Source organism: Mus pahari, chromosome 21 (genome assembly GCF_900095145.1).
Source record: "Mus pahari chromosome 21, PAHARI_EIJ_v1.1, whole genome shotgun sequence".
Classification (NCBI taxonomy): domain Eukaryota; kingdom Metazoa; phylum Chordata; class Mammalia; order Rodentia; family Muridae; genus Mus; species Mus pahari.
In genome coordinates, this window is record NC_034610.1 from 47,373,497 (window position 1) to 47,389,097 (window position 15,601).

The window sequence follows — 15,601 nt, forward strand, 5'->3', positions numbered from 1 at the left end:
GGAGGGAGGGAGGGAGGGAGGGAGGGAGGGAGGGAGAGAGGGACTTTGAGTGTTTAAGGTAAGACCATGCTAACAAGATAACTCTTAAGGTCTTAGCTGTTCAATAGCAAGAAAACTGAAAAAAGCATTGCTCTTTCTATTTCAAAATACTGTTTGGGGTGAAGATGTAGCTCTTTGGTAAAGAATTCAGGCACCAGACTCTGGGTTTCACATAATAATTGGGAAAAACAGAAACAAACAAAATCTACCTTTTTGCAAAGAAATCTAGAAAGCTCACTTAATGCAGGCATACTCGAATTACACACAATAATTCTTTTTAAACTGTACCTTGGCAGACATAATGAGAAGGATAGACATCATTTTTGGAAAAATGACCTTCTGAAACAGTATAGGAGTAATTTATCAACACAGGACACGATCTCTAGTAAGGACCTGAGCTATTTAAATCGCCCTCAAGAGCTTACAGAAATAGAGATGGTTGCCATGTGCATTGTCAAATCAGATCATAAACACATTCTCCCCCTCAAAAAAATTGCTAAATAGTCCGCTGAACCTTAGAATACTTTTTCCACAGATATCAAGATGATTTTCAAAACATAACTATTATTCCTGGTTCTGAGCTTCTTGGAGAAAAAGGATAAAAATAGTCACATACTGGGAACTCCATAAAGAGTTGTCCAGGGACTGGAAAATGTTTCAGTAGGTAAAAACACTTGGTGAGCAACCATGGGGGCCAGACTCCAGATCACTGGCACTCATGTAGAATAATGTAATAATGTAACCATATTGAGTTCAAATTCTCTCTCTGACACAGTAACTGAGTAACATAGGCAAGTGACATGATCTCATGGCTCTGTTCTCACACCTGTATATGTAGATATTAATATCTCCTTAAAGGGCTTTTATAAGCTGAGGTATATGGACCATGGTATGTTCCCAACAATGGCCAAGAGCTTGTAATCCCACTGCTTTAAGAGGTGGAGGAAGGATTGTTAGGGCTTGTCACCCAGCAAATCTAGTCAAACAACAAGCTTCAGGTTTTGTGAGAGACCCAGAAAATGATAGAACAGACACCTGAAATTCTCCTCTGGCTCACACACATGAACACATAGGAACATGCACCCACATATACCTGTGCTTATACACCACACACATGCACACACACACACACACACACACACACACACACACACACAAACACACACACCAGTGCATAAGTAAATGGGAAAGAATCATGCAGCAAATGACTCATCTTTAATTACTTTATTTGATTTACTTATTTTGACTTTTTAAAGACAGGGTCACACGTCACCTAAGCTGGCCTTGAACTCCTGACCTTCCTGTTTCTCTACCTCCTGGGCCTGGGATTATAGGTGCTTGTCACACCCATGATTTCATTTTCATACAAACATCAACACATGCTTGCATGAAAATGAAATCATCTTGGGTAACGATTGCTACTAGCAAGGATTTCCAAATTATCTATTAGAAATCACTCAAATTCAAAAATAATAAAAGCCTGTCATTTAGTACCCACATCTTCAAGTGCAAGAACAGAGCCATGAAGTCATGTCACTTGCCCGAGCTACCCAGCCACCTAATGTCAGAGGATTTGAGCTCAATTTAGTTCAGACATTGTTGTATTATTCCAGCAAATAAGTTTTTTTATTTATTATCTATAGCCACTAAAAGACACTTTTCATAAAAATATTTTCAAAAGAAATGCAGCCTTCATGTTACTATTGTACCAACTGGCATATCATAGGATAGTCTCTTAGGGTAAGCCCTTGTAACTTGTGGAGTTCACAGCTGGGTAAAGCTATTGGTGGCTTTTCTCCACCCAAAGCCTGTGAAGAGCCTCTGGCACTCCAGCAGCTAGCCAGCAGCAGGGGGAAACATCCTGATCAGTACCAACTTCAGTTCTCCCTGTCCGGTGACCGAAATGGATGTTGTCTTCAGCAACAGGATGTTCATCTAGCCCTAGTGAGTAGCCACAACAGGATGTTCATCTAGACCTAGTGAGTAGCCACAACAGGATGTTCATCTAGCCCTAGTGAGCAGCCACAACAGGATGTTCATCTAGCCCTAGTGAGTAGCCAAATATGCAGGCAATGGCCTAGATTGTTTAAGGAGAGGGTCTTCTGGGACATCCCTAATTAACAGTAGGGGGCAGAGTCAGTTTTCCTTAGTAGTGTGGACCTTGGTAGACTTCCCACGCTCTGGTCGATGGTGCCTTTCACCCATGAGCACACAGGCATGGCATATGGCACCTATACCCATGTGCACACAAGCATGGCAGATGGCACCTATACCCATGTGCACACAGGCATGGCAGATGGCAGATGGCACCTATACTCATGTGCACACAGGCATGGCAGATGGCACCTATACCCATGTGCACACAGGCATGGCAAATGGCCCCATATACCTACGTGCAGATAGGCAGTTCTAGTTAAAGACAGGACACTGAAACAAAAAGGAGTAAGAGAATGACCAGACACAAAGTTGAGAAGATGTGTGGGAAGTGTAGCAGGCATCCAGAGAGAGAGCCGGTGGTGGGCATGATCTCAGAACGTTGTATTCAGTAGCTGCAGAGATGGCTCAGCAGTCAAAAGCATTGGCTGTTCTTCCAGATGACCCAATGACAGCTCACAACTACCTGTAACGTCAGCACCAGGGGATCCTATCCTGGCTTCCATGGGTACTACATGCATGTGCTGCACAGACATGCATGCAGGTAAAACATGCATACATGTAAAAGTAAATAAAAAAATGAAACTTTATTATGCATTGTATTCATGAACTAAAAATTAGCTAATAAATAAAACTTTAAAATAAAATTAAGAAAAGGAAGGGGCAAGCAATGGTCTCTGACTTCCTCCCTAAAGATAAGAGGCATTCGTTGCAAGGGCCTGTAATGGTACAGACTAAAGCCAAGATGGTGGTTTTTAATACAGCTGAGAAAGGGTGGGTTGCTTTCCCACTGAAATTGTGGACCAGATACTCTCCAACCTTAAAATTGTTCATGGTTTTTGATCTTGGACCAAAGGAAAAACTACAAATTCCTCTGTTTGGAAGGCCTTCCGGAAGAGTTCAAGGAAACCATCATTATGAGCGTGGTCCTCACCAGCACCGTGTGAGCCCAAGCTCTGTCAAGGTTTTCCTTATAAATTCCCCGGTAGGGCTTACTCATTCATCCTGTGTTATTCAGCTAACCCATCTGAAATGTCAGATCCTAAAGTGTGACTGATATTATTCCAAGAACTAAGGAAGAAAGTGGGTATCAGGTGTCCCCACGAAATAGCTAACTGTTTGCTTTAAGCGGATTTGGATGGAGGTCTAGGGAGGGGGAGGGGTTGACCTGAAATAAGAGGTTGTTTCGTCACTTAACTATGAGCAGGACTGTTAAAAGTCACTATGTAATACAGAGCTGGACAAACTACTGAGAAATTTCTCCACTTTCTGAGACTGCTCAAAGGCCTGGAAACTCATAAAGAGATTATTTTAAAGAACTCTGGGACTTTGCATTTAGTCTAAACCATAAAAGCCCAGAGGCGCAGCCATTTCTAACCCTGTCTAGTACATTCCTGCTGCGTGGAAGCAAGTTGAGACAAAAGAAAGGGAACATGGGATCCTCTCAGAACTTAGCAAACAGTGAATTTAATTCCTTTTTCAGTGCTCCACCCGAGGATTGAGACTCTTTTGAATTTGCTTCACTTGGTCCTACAGTCTGTATCCCAAAGGTTGTCCTTTCTCCATCTTCCTCCTTAGACACGACTCACCTTTAATGCAAAAACAAAGATGAAAGAATCATATCTTATGGAGGAAAGTCACCTGCAGTTATTTAACACAGTTAATATTGGGTTCTATATGGCTTATATTGCTATTTGTCATAATAAGGATAATAAATAGCATGAGTGATATTAGATGACTAAATCAGAAGGCAGCCAACAAAAGCTGGGCAGGTGATGCAGGCTTTTATGTCAACTGAGAAGCCAAAGCAATTGTGGTCAGCCTGAGCTACACTGCAAATCTCTGCGGCAGGGGGCGCAGGGGAAGAGATAAATTTAAAAATATAAAAAGAAACAACTTACTATGACAGATCTACACAACAGTAGAAAATAAACAATTCCAAGGAAAATAATAATAGGATAAATTGTTCAGGACTGCCTTCCTGCCAAGAATTATGTAAATGTAACCTTTTCTGGCTTCTCATCCGAATACACCTGGTTAGATTTTTCACCTTGATACACCTAAAAATAAAAGCTATGGTAACTATGAGTGTCCAGGCATAAATTCCCCTTTCATCTCACAGGATCTACAGACACCCTGGGTAGTTACAAGAACACAGAGCAATTCGGGTTTACTTTCTAGGAGCAAGAACCATTCCTCACCAAGAGTTAGCCACAAGCTTTGCTTTAACTTTATTTTAAATAGTGACTTTTGATCAAGCGTTCACTCAATGAGTAGTGTTTCATAAGGAAAGTATCCAATAAGCAAGTCAATGTGGTAAGGCTATAATATTGATAGCTCGTGCCACTGTAAGAGTCTACACAATTACTCAATTAGTACAACACAGCATTAAGTCAAAATGATTTAGAATCTAAAGTATTTATGTGTTAGCATAATCTAAATATGGCTGGCCTCTTCTTTTTGTTTGTTTGTTTGTTTAAGTCTTTTATTAACTACTTTAGAACAACTAAGACCACCTTGAAACAACAGAAACCACCTGCTCCCTATTTTGTTTTCTTTTACTGATTTTATTTTTGTTGTTTTGAAGCAGGGTCTCATGTAGCCCGCCAGGCAAGTGTGAGCCCACTGTGTACCCCTTACTCCTCCCCCTCTACCTCCCAGGTACAAGGATGGGTACAAGTCACCACAGACTGTCTCTTCCTCATGTTCTAACCACCGACAGGAACCTGGGCTCTGAAATCACACTGTCCGCAGGGCACAAGACATTGTGGCTATTGGTCCCATCTTAGCAGCAGGAAAGTGGAGTGGACGGTGCACCCTGGGGGTAGGGCAGGGTTGTGAGCAGCACTTGGGTCATGTGACCCCCATGCTGGAATGGTGCTATTGCTCTGCAGACCCATGCCAGGCAGTTCCAGGCATCTGCAGGACCACAGGGCTGGAGTGTCAGGAACAGACCTTTGTGTCCTCCTCAGACAATGATATGGTGACTGTTGACAGATTAGGTGTGAGCACAGTGTGTAAAGAAAACTCTTCCAGATGTTCTTATTAAAATCCTTTGTTAAAAGTTCATTATTTTATGTGAAGGGATATTTTGGCTGCATATATGTCTTTACCACATGTATGTCTGATGACCATGGAAGCCAGAAACCCATCAGATCCTCTGGAACTGGAGTTGCAGATGGTTGTAGGGCCATGTAAGTGCTGGGAACTGAACCTGGGTCCTCTGGAAGAGCAACCAGCATGCTTAACCGCTGAGCCGTCTCTCCAGCCTTCCTATTAAATTCTTAAATGCTCAGAGCCATGGAAGATTGAAAAATTCTAAATTAAAAAAAACAAAACAAAACAAAACAAAACAAAACCAACAGCGAGGAGAATGGAAGTTGTCAAAAACAGCACAGCTCTTGTAGTCACTGACTGCTCTCTTTATCTCCAGGTTCATCTTAGAGTTCAAAAGAATTAAAGATATGAAGCAGAGACATCAGACTTGTGTTAGGGGAAGAAACTTCTGGTAGTAGCTTTTGGTGACGTTGATCACCAGTTCCTGTGTACACTCTGGGAATTCCCGTGAGAAGAGTCCTGGACGGCTGGAGAAGGCGGTGAATGGGGAGACCACAGTTTCTGGAGGTAACACTGTACTGTCAAGAATTTTGCAGCAGTCTTTCAAGACACAACGGTGCCCAATCACATAGTTCTTCCCGACGTGAACATAAGAACCAATCTGGGCAGCGTTGACCACACAGTCTCCCTCAATAAAGACATGTTCCCCGATATGCAGGGCAAAGAATGCAAGGCCTTTGCTGAATTTTTTGAACGGTGGCCTTATGACACTACGGCTTTTCACGGCACAGTGACGTCCAACTCTTAGGTTTGCCAGGTCTCCTTGGATGATACAGCCGTTCGCTTGTTATAATGGTCTTGCCGTTGAGAACGATGTTCTGGCTTCCACACAAAACAGACTGGAGACTAACTTTGTTCCCAGACGCTGTCTCGATGTACACGGACTTGTTATACAGCAGTTCTCCCAACTCCATCGCTGTCTCCACCCTGAACCTCAGGGTCCTGTCCATCACTCGGGCTGACCTGGCCTCTTCTAAGCAGGAATTGTGCTAAAATCCTGAAGCCAGAAGGTCAGACACTCAAGCAAAGTTGATCCAAACCTCTCAGGTTAGAAATATAACAAAATGAGGGGTTTTTTTTCCCCCCAAGATATGACATGTTTTTTTTTTTCCCTGCTTTTACCTAACATGGAAATGGAATGGGCACAATACTCCTGTGGCATGTCACAGCTTCTACTTTTGGTTGGAAAACACCAACCGGTGACCATGAATATGACAAATCAAAAGAAAAACTTAAGAGTCCAGAGGCATTCCGGGCTGAGGAAGGGAGCTGATGGGAACTGAATTTCCCAACCTGACCACCAGCTAACCATAGCTGGGATGCCCAGGGGCCTCTGAGTCAGTAACTCCTCATTCCAAAATAACACAAGAACATTTTGGACTAGGAGATCATTGCTAAGTATATTATTAATACTATTTCCAGAAAGGTAAGAATAAACTCCTCGGCATACACAGTGGTCCTCATGCGAATCCCTATCAGGAATGAGGTAGAGACTGTCCACAGCGTGTTTTTTTTTTCATCAACTTCATCTAGAAACCAAGGACAAAAGCCGGAGCTAGCTTCAACAGAGTTGATAACTCTTGACAGGAATTTGGAATTGTTAGGGGAAGGAAACACACTGAGTTTTCCAAAGCTTTAATAAATTGTGAACAGAAAGAGCATTTTAAATTTTGTGAAAGGCTATTTAATGGTGTCTCCAACTTAATTTCTTTAAAAAAAGACCTTAAAAAGATTGTTTTGTGCCCTTAGTGGAACCCCCACCCTCACACTTACCAATCAAAGACTCGAGCACTGATATTTGCTGTTTTTGAATTTTCTCTTTGTTTCAATCTGAAGGTCTCCCTGCATTGCCCCAAGTAGCCCAGACTTGTGATCCTGCTGCCTTAGGCCCCCAAGTAGCTGAGCCTACAGTCACTGTGGTGGTTTGAAAGGCACTGTTCCCCATAGGCTCTGCCGTTTGACTTCTTGGTCCCCAGTTGGCAACAATGCTTGGGAATGCTTAAGAGATGTGACCCTGCTGGAGGAAGAATGTCACTGGGTGTGAGCTTTGGGTTTCAAAACCCACACACCATTCCAGGTGTGTTCTCTCTGCTTCCTGCAGGTAGCCCCTGATGTGAGTTCTCAGCTTGCTATTCCAGCAGCCATTTCCGTGGCCTCTGTTCCTCGCACACTGCCAGAGACAGAAAGGAGAGACCTGACCTGCACTGCAATCAAGTGAAAGGTGCCCACGGTGCCACACCTCACCCAGTTGAGCTTCCAATTTGTGAAAGAAAGGGGCCTAGGGAGTGTTCTGTTCCTACAAAGCAACAGCAAATAACCGTCCCGCTGCAAATGTGACATGAGGGGACAAGGGTAGCGGCAGAGTTTGGCAGTGTCTTCCAACTTCTGCAAAGATGTAGGGAGGAGGAAAGGAGCTGTGGAATCTTCTCCTGCAGTTTCAGAGATGTGCCAAGGCCAGGTGTGGGGCAAGCTCCTACATGGAGGCCTTGAAGGGCTATGGAATAGAATTGTGGAAATAAAGCCTGCCTTGTGTTGGAAACCCCATATTTGGAGTATGCAGAGCGGTGGGATGTCTGCCAAAGAAAGCGGTATACAGGAAGTGGAACCAGCCCAGGGAAGAGATGTATATTATAGGCAACAAATCTGGGAGGGAAGAGCCAGCTAAGTCCTTTTGACACTGAACATGGAACAGCAGGATTTGATGCTTGCGCTGCTTGGCTCACTCTTGTTTTGGTCCAGTAGTTTTTCACTCCCTTTCGGACCGATAATGTCTATTCTGCACCACTATATATCGGAAGCATGTGACTTGCCTTATGATTTTACAGATGGCCGTAGTTAAGAGAGTGCCTTGAGTCTCCAAAGAGGAGTTGGACTTTTCCAGCTTTTAAACAGCGTTGAGAGTGGAAGATTATGGGGACCTTCTGGAGTTGGACTAAATGAAATTGTACTATGATGTGGCCACAAGCCTGCACAGCTGGGGCGTGGGGTGCTGTGATGTGGTGGTTTAAATGTGAATGTTCTGCCCAGGCTCCGATGCCTGTACTCTTGGTCCCCAGCTGGCAGCTTGGGTACCTTCAGGAGGTGTGGCTTTGCTGGAGGAAGTATGCCACTAGAGGTGGGATGAAGTATGCCACTAGAGGTGGGCTTTGAGGTTTCAAAAGCCACACCGCATTCCTACTTGTTTTCTCTGCCTCCTGCACATTATTGAAGATGTGAGCTCTCAGCTTGCTGCTCCTGTGGCCGTGCCTGCAATCTCCGCTCCGTCATCATGGACTCTAATACTCTCGAACTGCAACACCAAACAAACCATTTCCTCTGGACGTCTCTTTGGTTGTGTTGCTTTAGTACGGCAATAGAAAAGTAACTGTTACAGGCACACACCATGAAGTATGGTAAAAATCTTCTTAGCTGATAAGTTCAAACCACCAATGTTCTAGGACGCTGCTAATGTTTTGGTGAGATGGCTATAGAATTGATTCCTGCAGATTTAGTTCAGAAACAAACACAAGGGCCTGTGCTCATTTTCCATTTGAGTGCATTATAAATCGATAGCAGATTACAAAGTCATTAGTGAAAAATCTAAGTATGTCCTCATCCATAACCTAGACATATCATTTGCCCTCTTATACATAAGCACCAAAGATGATGCACACATTGATATCCCAAAATTAGGCAGAGGAAGCAAATCCTTGGGATCTGTGTTCAAGCAAAGCCTTTGTAGTTGAATACATGGAACCATGCTCAGCCCAGTTGGTGACGGGTTCTAGTTCTCCCAGTGACATCAGAATCCTTGAATGGCCAAGTCTCTTGTATAAGATGTCACCACAGACATGCTTTCAATCACATCTGCATTACTTACAATGCCTAATACAAAGTGAAGGCTGTGGCAGATAGTTGTCCTACTGTGTGGGGAATAGTGATTTGTTCTTTTCAAGTCTGAACATGTTCAGTAAAGACACTGTTTGTTTGTTTGTTTGTTTGTTTGTTTGTTTGTATGGTTTGTGGTCAGGCAGTTAAGGATTTTTTTTTAAATCAGAGAAGTAATCAAAACCAAAATACACTCACTAGAGAAACTCACTAGAGAAAATGGTGCCCTAAATACCATGGACTTTCCCTTCAGTATTTTCTAGCCCTGACTGGTTGAGTCTGGCTGTGGTACCCATGAACATGGAAGGCTAGCTGTGTGGCGATACAAAGAAACTGTGTGACTTGTTGAGATGAAGAGCAGAAAGGAACAGGATAATGACCTGAGACAGGACTGAGATGTGGCCTTTGTGTCACTAACCTTCTGACCCATCTCTTTGTGGATGCATGTTACCCAAGGAGCTAGTCAAACTGACTGATGGTCTTCCTGGAAGCCAGGAAACCTGTTGGTTGGTACAGTTAGCTAAAAGAGTAGGCGTGTGTGTCACTCAGAATTGGCTCACAACCTATGGATCACAACCTATGTTCCACTAGGATCGTGATTGTATTTCTAGGATAATAGAGAACCACCAGGACGATTATGGAAGCTTGGCCTTAATAGGGAATAATTCTGGAACGTGCTTTGGGTGAACAGAGTGAATAAGGCCCTGCCTTGAGTTATGCTGGTGTGTTCTTCCCCTGCTGCTCCAGCCACCACCTTTTTGCCACAGCTCTCACTCTGGGCTTACAAGTTAATACTCTGTATGAAGGCTGCTTCTACATGGTACTCAGGGACTGAGGCATGCTCCCTATGAAAACGTTAATCAAGCACAAGTACATGCCTTACAACTTGTTTTTATGAGTAGCTTCCTATGTTAGGTGGTGGGTCTTTAAAAAAAAAAAAAAAAAAAAAAAAGTAATTCTGCAGCTGCTGTTTGATGGCAATCAAGCTTTCTTTCTTCCAGACTGAAAAGGCATGTGGCGTGCTGTTGGGAACTCATTCAAAGGGTGGAAAAGCCTAAGGTAGCACTGCTGAACTTGAAGCTCAAAACTATGGTCGTGTTTGTCAGGCCTTGAACATAAGGCGAAAGAAAAGAAAACAAAAACCGCTGCGCCTTTTGATGAAGATTTGCCTACTGAGGTAATCCTTGGACAGGAGTCAAATTGCTCAGAAGAGAAATAAGTGCATGAAGAGCCAAATAAGTACATAGAGGGTTCTCCAAATTCATCAATTACACAACAATGAGCCCCTTAGAATGAGTTCTTTCCCAGAGGCAAACTGTGCCTTGTTTCATCTTTATTTCCAGAGTCCCAGGCACAGTGCCTGGTGTATGGTAGGCATTCTATAAACACTCACTGAAGTGGGCTGAACCACACTGCTTCATGTCCCCTGCAACGGTCCCTTTCACCACGTAAGAGCCACACTTAACCCTGGCTGCTTGGTTACACAGGAAGAGTATCTCCAACCCCCACGCCCCTCTCCCCAACCTGATCCACTCCCCCAATTCCTGTTCTATTGCTCACTCCTCGCCTTCTCTGCCCCACTTGACACTTGCAGAGCTCACTGATATAAACAATGCAGACCATAAACAATAAGTTCCAGGGAGGGAAGGACTGTGGACTTTTGTTTTCCAGTCATGCAGTAAATATTGTTTTTGTTGGCTCTCAGTAAATATTTGTTAAAATACTGAGGCAGGAACCCATAATTTTCATGGTTTCCGCTCATGCTAATAATATTCAGAAGGCTTTAAATAATACAAAATAAATTATCCTTCGCATACTCACATAATAATGGGAACAAGAAAAGCAAAATGTTTTGTAAGGCAAGCCATGCAGCCAGGAAACACACATGCATGCAGGCACACACATACACACACACACCACACACGGAAACACAAACATATACAGGCACCACCACACACAGAGATAAACACACCCACACACATTCAGACACACACATACACACTTAGACACACACATATGCACACATACACACATACAACACACACAAAATATACACAAACCAGTTACACATATACCCTTTCACATATAAACACACCACACACACACACACACACACACACACACATACACACTCACAAACACATAGACACACACAGGTATACCATACACACACACACACACCATACACACATATACACCACACAGACATACACGCACAGGCATATCATACACTCACACACATACCACACACATATACACACTATACACATACATATACACAAACATATACATACCACACACACTCATAGATTGACATGCAAACACACACACACACCATACACTCTCTCTCTCACACACACACACACACACACCATACACACTCTCTCTCTCTCTCACACACACACATACACACACACACACACACACACACACCATACACTCTCTCACACACACTCATTACAGACAGTAGTTACTCCTTATCCCAGAGACCACAGTGGAAATGGAAATGTCTTTGGAGAACTATACTGATTTGTAAGCATCTCAAACACTTTCTTTAAAAAGAACAGACAACCCATTATGTTTAACCTGAAGGAGTTGGGTTTTCTTGTTGCTTTTTGTTTTTGACATAAGGTTAAGAACTCAAATACCGTCAGCTTCATTACGCTTGACCCAATCACCCAGTCATCCGTGAACAGTTGCTCCTTGGCGCTGCTCTCTGCAGGCTCGGAATGAGAGAAAAAAGACCCCTGTTCTGACCTGAGCTGCAGAACTTAAGAGTAAAGAACGCGGTGAATAATGAGGCTCTTTTCTGGTTACAGAGAAAGAGCAGAATCTGAGACTGGTCACATTTAATCTAATACAGGAACATTTATAGCAAGCCAGAATACAGTATCCAGTTATTCAAGTCAACAACTTAATAAGCAAAATTCCAGGGGAATGATCAAGACGGCAGGGAGATCCAAGACAGTGATTGCTCTCATTCCGAGGGCCTTGTTTATGAAGTAACCACCTTGTTACAGAGCAGACACAGCACATAGCGATGCAAGAGAGACAGGCACAGCCCCTGCTGTCAAGAATACACAAACAGGGATTCCCCAGCCCAGCCCTGTACCCCCTCAGTCTGTACCAAAAACACCAGCCATGGGCAGGGCAATAAGGGCCGCTCACTTTGCCCCAAAAAGAATCATTCCCTTTCATAACCAGGGTCCTTGGGGATCATGCTCTCTGCCAAGTTAGGTATCAATAAGTAAGAACAAATTAATAACCACTCCATTGATACAAAAGGGAGATCTGAAATGGTGGGTTAAGCATAGCACTGATGGCTTCCTTCCTTCCTTCCTTCCTTCCTTCCTTCCTTCCTTCCTTCCTTTTCTTCCTTTTCTTTCTTTTTTATTAATCATTTTATTCATTTACATTTCAAATGATGTCCCCCTTCTCAGTTTCCCCTCCACAACCCCCCATCCCATCTCCTCTCTGCTTTTGTCTCTATGAGGGTGCTCCCCACCCACTCACCCACTCCTGCCTCACCACTTCGAGCATCTCCCTACCAGGAGAATGACCAAGACAAGCAGGGACCTCCACAGGACCAAGGGCCTCTCCTCCCGCTAATGCCAGATAAGGCCATCCTTTGCTACTTATGTAGCTGGAGCCATGGATCCCTCCATGTGTGCTCTTTGGTTTGTAGTGTACTCCCTGGGATCTCTGGGTGGTCCAGTCCAGCCACCCATCTCAAAATTTTTAACCCAGAATTGTTTCTGTCTAAAGGAAATGAAGGGACAAAAAAAAAAAAAGAAAGAAAAATGGAGCAGAGACTGAAGGAAAGGCCATGCAGAGACCGCTCTATCTAGGGATCCATCCCATCTGCAGACACCAAACCCAGACACTATTGTTGATGTCAAGAAGTGCTTGGTGACAGGAGCCTGGTATGTCTGTACCCTGAGAGGTTCTGCTAGCAACTAATACAGATGCAGATACTCACAGCACCATTGGACTGAGCCCAGGGACCTCGGTGGAAGAGTTAAGGGAAGGACTGAAGGAGCAGAGGAGGTTGCGGCACCATGGAAGAACAGTACCAACTAACCTATGGCTTGCTCTAATTTCCCTTCATCAGCTTTGACTGTTTAAGCTTTCAAGGCTGTCGTTTCCCTATGTATTACCCAGGAAAAGTAATGTGATTTTAATATCCAATTTAATCTAGTCTCATCCCAGAGCAAACTTGCAAACAAGAACAACAAATAAACTGGCAACATTAAGGCACCTATACAGCCAGCACTCAAAGGCTGAGGAAGGACGGTCACCATAAGTCAGAGGCATCCGAAGAAACTGACCAACTCTCTGATTCAAATAGGTGAGTTTCTGGGGGCTTACGAAGGAGAACACAGACTCACAGAAGAATGAACAAGGCCCTTAAAAACTGGACAAAGCTAGGTTCCAAGTCCCTAGGGAATGAAATGTAAACACCGAAATGAACATCCAGGTCAGAGTGACATTTCCTTCGCCCCGTCCAAAGGTACAAGCCTGAAGATCATCGTTATTATACAAGCCTGGGATCTCCGAGACCCTAAGGGCTACAGAAAGCTGCCCAGTCACTAAGAAGCATACATTGATGCATAAGATGAATTTGTGTGTGTGCCTGCATGTGCATATGTGTGTACATGTGCCTGTGTTTTTTTGGTTTATCCTAATGAAAAATAGCATATTAAAAAGAAGGTGTGTACCTTGCCCTTATCCAACATGAGCTAGAGGTGGATTAGAAGGAAAAGTCTCCGAATCCAACTTAGTTGGCACAGAGAGGTTAAGTTGCACATGGGCTGCGCACTGCAAAAGATGCAAAGGCAGTTAGTGCCTCAGTCTGGAAGCCTTGCTCCGAGTTGCGCATCACTGATCATAAAGGGACTGAAGGCAGCTGGGAGGTTCGGCAGACAGAGTTACCCAAGAGTCCCTAAACTGTCTAGGTATCATTTCCTGACTGCGTTGGCCAATTCTCTATCTGGTTGCCACAGGCAGTGGTTCCTTGTGATGTCGGAATCATCCTGCCAGATGTGTGAATTATGCCTTTAATCCCAGGACTTGGGGGGGGGGGCAGAAATTGCAGACCTCTTTATTTTTTTTTTTAAAGATTTATTTATTTGTTATATGTAAGTACACTGTAGCTGTCTTCAGACACTCCAGAAGAGAGAGTCAGATCTTGTTATGGATGGTTATGAGCCACCATGCGGTTGCTGGGATTTGAACTCCGGACCTTCAGAAGAGCAGTCGGGTGCTCTTACCCACTGAGCCATCTCACCAGCCCCAGCAGACCTCTTTTGAGTTCAAGGTCAATCTAATCTACATAGAGAGTTCTACTTCAGCAAGGGCTGCATAATGAAACCCTGTCTCACATAACAAACAAAAAAAGCGTGGAGAGGTTCCCTGTGACAGTGGTTCTCAACCTTCCAAACATCTCAGGCTTACCCCTGAGCTCACTATGAGCTTCTATGCCCAGGACCCAAACAAGAGAATGGAGCCACCCGTGACGGGCTACGTCTTCCTGCCGCAATCAAATCATCTAGCTAACCCACAGAGGCGCATGCATAGACAAACCTGCTCCAGAGAGTTCTTCACTCAGACTCTTCCCTAGTGATTCAAGATCATATCAGGTTAAATGTTAAAGCTAGCCATTCCACCTTCATAAGTAAGTCTGTCATACTTCCAAACTTTCCTTAAGACCCCACGAGGCTGCAGGCATATAGTGTGTTCTTCCTTCCCCAAATCATCAGGGTGGGCCTCCAGCCAATGGATAAGAATTCCATGAAGTTTCAATTTCAATTTAAATCTATAAAAAGATGTGTGGTGGCTGGAAAAATAAGTCCCCGTGTTTCAAATGACCAAGATACTGGGATTTTTAAAACCTGATTTCTGCCTAACTTTCTAGCATTGGAAAAGCTCAGAGACTTTTAATACAGCGGGAGGGTGGGGAAAGCGAGTGTCAGCCAATCAAAGAACGGAAAGGAAAAAGGAGAAGACAGGGGGAAAAAGCTCAATGAGCAGAGACCTGTCCCTGAGTCGAGCAGCTGTGAAATGAGAACCAGAACAAGAACAGACAAGGGACTAAACCATGACCCATCAGTGCTCTAGAAGTCTGTACTCTTCCCTTCAGGAGGAGAACTTGATCCAGTCAGTTTTCGCCTCCAGGACCCTGTTCTCCGTTCTCTCTTCAACAGCTGTCAAGTTTAAGCGAAGACAGTGTTTAAGGAAAACATATTACCCCGTTAGATTTAAAGTTAAAAAAAAAAAAAAAAAAAAAAAAACAAGCTCCCCATCTTCCAGATTCCCTTGAAAAGACAAACATTTTGTACCAGTGCAGGAACTGACATGCTCTGTGCCTGTGTGCCGATGTATCCAGTGGTCTAGACAGATGTGACTCACCGAAAGCAGTAGGGGC

The 15,601-nt window shown here is 43.8% G+C and overlaps 1 pseudogene; it reads right to left on the reverse strand.

Annotated features, from left to right (window-relative positions):
- Positions 1 to 5,501: 5,501 nt before the first annotated feature.
- LOC110338530 lies at positions 5,502 to 6,272 on the reverse strand (annotated as a pseudogene).
- Positions 6,273 to 15,601: the final 9,329 nt, after the last annotated feature.